The sequence below is a fragment of the Danio aesculapii genome, chromosome 1 (genome assembly GCF_903798145.1).
Source record: "Danio aesculapii chromosome 1, fDanAes4.1, whole genome shotgun sequence".
Lineage (NCBI taxonomy): Eukaryota > Metazoa > Chordata > Actinopteri > Cypriniformes > Danionidae > Danio > Danio aesculapii.
In genome coordinates, this window is record NC_079435.1 from 44483843 (window position 1) to 44491684 (window position 7842).

Below are 7842 nucleotides of genomic sequence, written 5' to 3' on the forward strand. Positions count from 1 at the left end.
CTAATGATAGGCCACAATGCAGACCCCCATCCTCCTTCACCCAGTGCATTGTAACAAGATCTGAATAATGATTCAGCCTCAGCACTACTGATACACCATCGGAGTCAGCAGATCGTGTAGGATATCTTGGCTTTGTGTGAAATTTTACAATTCTGTGTTTTCAAGGACAAATTAATTTAGGTTAGGAGTAGGACAATTACAGATGCTCTGGTCCTAAGGTACCCCTCATTATTAAATGCTATTTTAGGGTTACCCAAGCTGGGTGGAATGAGAAAAATATTATTTTGGGAACATAACAATATGCATGACCTTCAGAGTAATTAAATGCACTGTAAAACTGCATGTCACAAGTTAGGAATAGGCATTTATATGAATTAATGTATTGTTTTGTTTTTATTGCAGGTGGAAAACGTGCGTATGATTGATCGACGGACTCCCAGGAAGGCTACAGTGGGAACATTATACCTCTCCTCTACTCACACTATATTTGTAGAGAACTCAGAGGCCCGCAAAGAGACCTGGGTAGGAATCGAAACCCTTTCATGCAGACAATTAAGCTTCCTCTCGAAAGTGAAGCCAAGTGTTTAAACCACAGATTGAACAACTCAACCAACGTGTCATAAACTGCTGGTCTTGTATAAATTACGACAATTAAAATGCATTTGCTGTCTTGTGACTTTTGTCTACTATAAAACAGTTCAGTTACAAGTCTAAAATAAACACAGTGAATTGTTCTTTGCCGAGACCCATCAATTGTACCCGACCACATTTAAACAGTAGTAGTCTATTTATTAATTCATATGTATTTATTTGCATATTGATGCTTTTTATAGTTTATTTTACAGCTTTATGGAACATCATGATTTTAGAATATCTTATTATCTTCATGCTTTATAATCACATTTAGTAAATTAGAGCTTGGTTATATTATAGTTTACAAGGGAAAATATTCTTGGGAGATAAAAAGATATATAAAGATACTTTAGATATTAAAAAGCATTGTTAAATGAAAGTAAAGCATCTGCTTTCATGTATCAATTTTGTTAAGTGAGAATCAAAAGTCATAAAATGAGTGAAATAATAGCAGTCGTGAGACAGATGTACTGTGTAATAAACCATGTACTTGTTCTGACTGGCTCTTATTAAAATTTAGGAAAGAGTAAGTGATCATATTGATTTAACGTGTATTTTATTGTGTGAATGTGTAAAATCTAGTGGGATTAAGATTTAAAACACATTTAATATGTTGTCAATTTACTTCTTGTCTTTGACCCAGTTACATTTTAAGTTAAAAAAAGAATAATAATATAATATTGCTATATGTGAGTGTACTGTATGCATTTACTTGTATGAAAAATATTCAACATTATATTTGCTGTTTACATTTTCCAACTATCTAAAAAGAATCACTCAGAAGATTCGCTATATAATAAAGTGCTTTACAGAAATATACTGTATGTATTTAGATACTACAAATGCAACTTTTAATTTAATGCTGTGTGATAGTATAGTTAATATAGTTTTCAACAATATAATAATGAGTCATGAAGTCTAAAGTACTTCTCAATGTAGTGTATGTATTAGGGTAAGACTTGCTATACTTACAGTAGTTGTAGACTTATTTGTATTATCAATAATTTAAGTTATTAATTTGATATCTTGTGATATTTTACTTGGCTATAGTCTAAAAAGTCATTGTGCATGTCTAGCTGTATATCTAAACAAGAAGGTCCCGAAATCTAAATAAGATTCCTGATTATTGCTCCACTAGGTTCTGCACAGTTTGGTGAGTAACGTGGAGAGACTCCCAACAAACCCATCAGGAAGTCCTGTCATTATCCGCTGCAAAAACTTCATTGTTTACAGACTGCTGATCCCACAGGAGAAGGACTGTTTAGATGTGATGGCTTCCCTCACTCGTCTTTCACGGCCAGGTGAAATACAAAAAAAATACTAAACTAACTTGGTGCTTTCAAAGTCAGAGAAATAGTGTTTGCTGTAACTATGATACATATTGTCAGAAAAGTGGCTAATTCATGCAAATTCATATGATTTCATTTATATGAATATGTATGATTTTATAAAGGAGGCGTGTCCCCAGATCCCACCCCTAAAACCAATCGTCATTGGGGCATTAGCAAATTATACTAGTATTATACTTAAACATACTAATATTACGAATGTGGTCATGCAAATTCATACTAATTAGCTGCTAAATCAAAGTGACGAATTGGTATTCGATTGCATTGGCTTTTATTTTAACTTAATATCATCTTTCAGTATAAATATTATTTTTCTATAATCAGGGTTTGCATCAGTATTAAATATGATTTAGAATCAGAAAGCATGTTAGGTGGATAGCCAAGTGTGTAATACTTTGTGAGACAATAAAATATAATATAACCATAAAAAATGTTTATGAAATGGTTAAAAAATGTGATTAGGTATTACGGAATAGCATTATTGGTATATTAGATTATATATTTCATTAAGAAAAGGAAATTATCTTAAGTACCAAAGGTTTTGTAAACTGTATCAATGAAACATAATGATTCTCTATAATACTTATAGGGAATGACTGTGTTTCATTGATATAGTTTACAAAACCTTTGGCACTTAAGATAAATTCTTTCTTCTTTATAATTTAAATAAGTGTTCTTTTTTTTAAAATGTTAAATGTAATTTCCATTGTATGTATACTAAGGTTATTAATAGTTAACCAATAAATATGCTTTCACTAAATGATTTTTACAGTATTTTCCCATGCAGTTTTTAGAAAAGCTTACCTTGTAACTTACAATTGCAAATTATGTAACAAATTTATCCGCATATGATATTGGTGAAGCATGGATAATGATTCATGGATTTGCTTTTTTCTTCTGAGAAAAGCTAACGTTGTGTTTTTTTTGCTTAGACAATGCTAAGTCTTATCTGTTGCATCACTGTGCATTGCAAAAGCACAATGTCTGTGATGTGGGCAACGTCTGAGCACAGTTCCGTTCAACGTTGTGAGATTTGACTACGGGGCCTGCATATATATTAATCATTATTAACATTTCTTTTTTTGTAGAGCGCTTTGGAGAGCTGTTTAGCTTCTCTTTTAACCCAAACCTGGATAAAGAGTTAAGGGAAAAGGCATGGGGCTTCATGGACCTGAAGGCAGAATTCAATCGAATGGGAATACCCAGCAACCTCTGGCACGTCACAGCAGCCAATCATGAGTACAGAGTCAGTATGAGTTCAGACATCCATACATCCTGTTCTTCCTTAAAGTTCCTATGAAATTAAAATAAAGTTCTTTAGATCAGTGTCTCTCAACCACGTTCCTGGAGGACCACCAGCTCTGCACATTTTCCATGTCTCTTTAACCTAACACGTGATTCAGATCATCACCTCATTAGCAGAGACTTAAAGACCTGTAATGGGTGTGACAAAGGAGACATCCAAAACATGCAGTGTTGGTGGTACTCCAGGATAGTGGTTGAGAAACACTGCTTTAGATGTTAGTCTTAGAGATGTCTATAAGCTTGTGTGCTCCAAAACAGTGGCATAATTCGCATTTAGAGGATATGAACATCCAAAACTTGCAGTTTGTCACTTCCACCTAAATAGGTCAGTGATTTATTTATTAAATTTTTTTAACATCACCTTATACTTCAGTTTCTCATCAAATCTTCTGACCAATCAAATGCTCTATAGTATCTGACATGTCCCACACCATTCAATAAACTTTTCATTTGATGTGCTTGATCTCAACCACTCTCGCTGGCAGATCTGTGAAAAAAATGTAATGCTATTGGCTGTTTTTTTAAAGGGGAGGGGCTATTATATGTCCCGCCCGCCCTGCAGTGTGCGAATTATCATCAATGATCGGGGGTGGGGGGGTTAGTAATGTTAGTTTGTGTAATCAGGGCCAGAGCAAGCTGAACTGGCGCTCTAGGCAAACAATGATCACGCCGGCCTCAACTCGAAAGTGAAAACAAAAGTGATCAGTTTGAAGTGAAAGTTGGCGGTGTTGCGGACTAAAGTGAGGAGGGGGTGGTGGTGTCATATTTATGTATTTAAAATAAATGTATTTAAGTTTTCAGTGTTTTGTTGGATAGGCTGTTTAGTGTATTCTGACCTGATCAGCTATTTTGGCTTACTTTAGGTCAAACTATACAAACAAACACCTATTTTATGAGAAAACAGCCTTGTGAACACTGAACCGAGCTCAGAATCTGCCGGTTTCAGACTGTTGAATGACTTCTTTTCTTGCATAGACCGATTGGCGCAATTATGCATTCACAATGGTATGAGCCATTACAGGGGTGGTCAAATGGATATCTATTATTTGAATTAATAACAGTATTATTTGAAATACAGATCAGAGCAAAGAGAGATGATGGACAATGTAAAAGAGGAAAGTGTTGAGTTAAGTGCGAAGTGTTAAACTCGAGTGTGTTATGGCTTTAAATGATGAACATGTGCTCATGAACAAGAGGAGAGTTACGTAATGCCATGTTGAGTTTGGACAGAGAAGTGTTGAATTCTGCAGGCTTATTAACACCAGCTGCAGATTCAGACTCGCTCAAATGTAGACACACACGTGCTGGATTCACTAGCAAGGACATCAATCTAACACATCTAACAGGTTTTTAAATAGAGGTATGTCTGTTTGCTAAACAGCAACCGTAAATCTTGCACAACTTGTTTATTCATTCATTTATTATTTTCTTTTCACCTTGTCCCTTTTTTAATCAAGGGTCGCCACTGTGGAATGAACTGCCAACTATCCAGCATTTGTTTTAAGCAGCAAATGCCCTTCCAGCCACAACCAAGTGGGAAACACCCTTACACTCTTGCATTCACACCCACACATACACTACAGACAATTTAGCTTTTTCAAATCACCTATAGTGCATGTCTTTGGACTGTGGACCAAAGCACCGGGAGGAAACCCACACCAACACAGCGACAACCTGCAAACTCCACACAGAAATTCCAACTGACCCAGTTGGGATTTGAACCAGCGACCCTCCTGCTGTAAGGGTGACAGCACTACCCACTGCTCCACCGTGTCACCCTTCAAACTTGTTTATATAAACATTAAAAATCTCTTTATGATGACGTAAAAAGGACAAATTTACAAGTTGGTTTAAGACATATCTTTAGTTTGTGCCTAAAAGTCTATTTTCCCTATTTAATCTATTTTCCTTCTATACAACATACTGTATAGAAGAAAAAAATAAAAATAAAATAGGTAAAATAGACGTGTATATATATATATATATATATATATAATATATATATATATATTTATATATATAATATATATAATATATATATATATTATATATGAAGTAAAACAAATGAAGAAGTCAGTTATTGGAAAAAACTACAATAATTATAATATTACAAATAATATATTAACACTAAAGTTAATTGTTTTATTATGTTTTTGTTTTGCTTTCCAAGGGTGCATTTATTTGATCATGTGTGTGTGTATGTGCGTGTGTGTGTGTTGTGCGTGTGCGTGTGTGTAAACTGTCTTTTAGCGTTCAGCTTTTTCTAAATAAAAAAAAAGTCATATTAATATTATTTAATTGACATGTAAATATTTGGTAATAAAAATGTGTGTTACTTTTTGATTATTATTTTTTTTAAGAAGGAAAAAATAATTCTTAATGATAATGCAGTGTCAAAAAACTAAAATAAATAATTACAAATTAAACAAATAATAAATACAAAAAACAATTAAACTAATAAACATATTAATACTAGTTATTAACTTAATTTAAATAACCTTGTAATTAATCAAATATAATTTAAAAAGCCTTGTAAATAATAAAATGTGTGTGTATATATATATATATATATATATATATATATATACTGTATATATATATATATATATATATATATATATATATATATATATATATATATATATATATATATATATATATATATATATATATATATATAATATATATATGTGTGTATATTACACATACATACAATATATAGAAACACACACACACACACACACACACCCAGCTGCCGGAAATAAACAGTAAAATTACGGATTTTTTAACTGTGTAAATATATATATATATATATATATATATATATATATATATATATATATATACAAACACACACAAAGATATTTGATTACAAGGCTATTTAAATTAAGTTAATAATTAGTATTAACTCATTAATAATTAGCTAAATTAATAATTAATATAAACAGTATAATACAATGCTGCCATTTCAAATTTTGGTGCAAATGTGCATCAGAAAGATTCAGATTTTCTTCACTCCATCACTGTTACCTCAGCTTTAACAGTGATGCAGGACAAATCACACTTCCAACATCAGTATAAGCTTACAGGAAACATGACACTCAACAAAACTAATCTAAAGTCTTTTCCACTATAGCGTTCGCTCACTCTACTTCCTTAAACAACACATTGAGATATACTTAGTGCATGCGGCGCATTAAACAAGCAAAACTCACCAGCCGGCTGCAGCACTCGGCCTCCCGCTGGACCCAAACTACCTGTGGGTCGGTTTGAGGTCTTCGGTCTGCCTTCTGGAGACCCAGAGCTGGATGTGCTGCAAGTCCCAAGAGATGGTCCCAGCTTGGAGGACACAGTCTGGAGAAAGAGACGCTGGTTAGTGACAGCATCCCAAGAGAAAGACCCTAATTCTGGCTGCCGCAGGGTGACCATAGTGTTCGCCATTCCTCAAAACAGACAGAAAATGTGCAGCGGTAATAAAGAGAGAGAGAAAGAGGAGAAGTAGAGGGAGGAGCAGAGGAAAGGAGGGAGGAGAAACAAGACTCGCCTGCTCTAAAAAGCAGAAGAAGAAGAAGAAAAAAAGGGAAAACGTTTCTATTGTGTGTTTAATTCCCTCAGGGCTACTGATGCCAGGACCAGCCCAGATCTTTTCCTTTTCTCCACCTCATTTTTTTTTTCACTCGACACACACACACATGGAGTGAGTTTGTGAAAAATTTTTGTTGACTGAATCAGTGTGTTCATATGAGTGAGTCAGACTCCTCTCAGGAATGTTTCCCTGATCGTACTGCTCCTTTTTCCCTCCAAGACAGTTGTTTCTTTGGCAAAAACACCTCATTCATGATCTTTAGCTAAGCTGAAAAGCCAATAAAGTAGGGAGAGAACTGGCATTTAAAGATCTCGAAACAATTCAAATTCAAAACAGGCAACAATACCAAGAGAAAATGTTAATTAAGCTAAATTAAAACAACATAAATTAAGTAAAAGTGGTAATAAAAATACAAATAATAAATTAATATTATTTTTGTTTTATTACAATTATTAAACAAAAATAACAACAGCTTCAATGACACTTTCATATAAACAAAATATATATTAAAAAGTTTTTACAAAAAAAAAACAAATTAATTGACCAATAAAAAAGAAAAAATATATATTAATTAAATAATAAATAAATAATTAAAGAAATGTTTTAATATTAGGACTTCAATAAACATAAAACTCTAACCTATAATTAACATAATATTTCTTTAGTAAAATGTCTAGTAAAACAGCAATTAAAATAATAATTGATTTCACTAGCTGCACTCTGAAAAGGCCAGGAAAGGGAACCTGTGTTTAAAGTTCTTGAGGTTTGCTAACAGTTATAGTAAAGCAGAAACATGCGAAAGCATTTATGTACAATTACGTAATCGCTCTGACATTCTGTAAGTCTCTGGACGGTGAACAGATACAGAAAACAAGGTGCTGATGGACAAATGGATATTTGTGTTCGTCTCTAATCGCAGTATTTACATTCTAAAAATGTTCTGAGGTCTCTTAACATTTGGTTAGACTG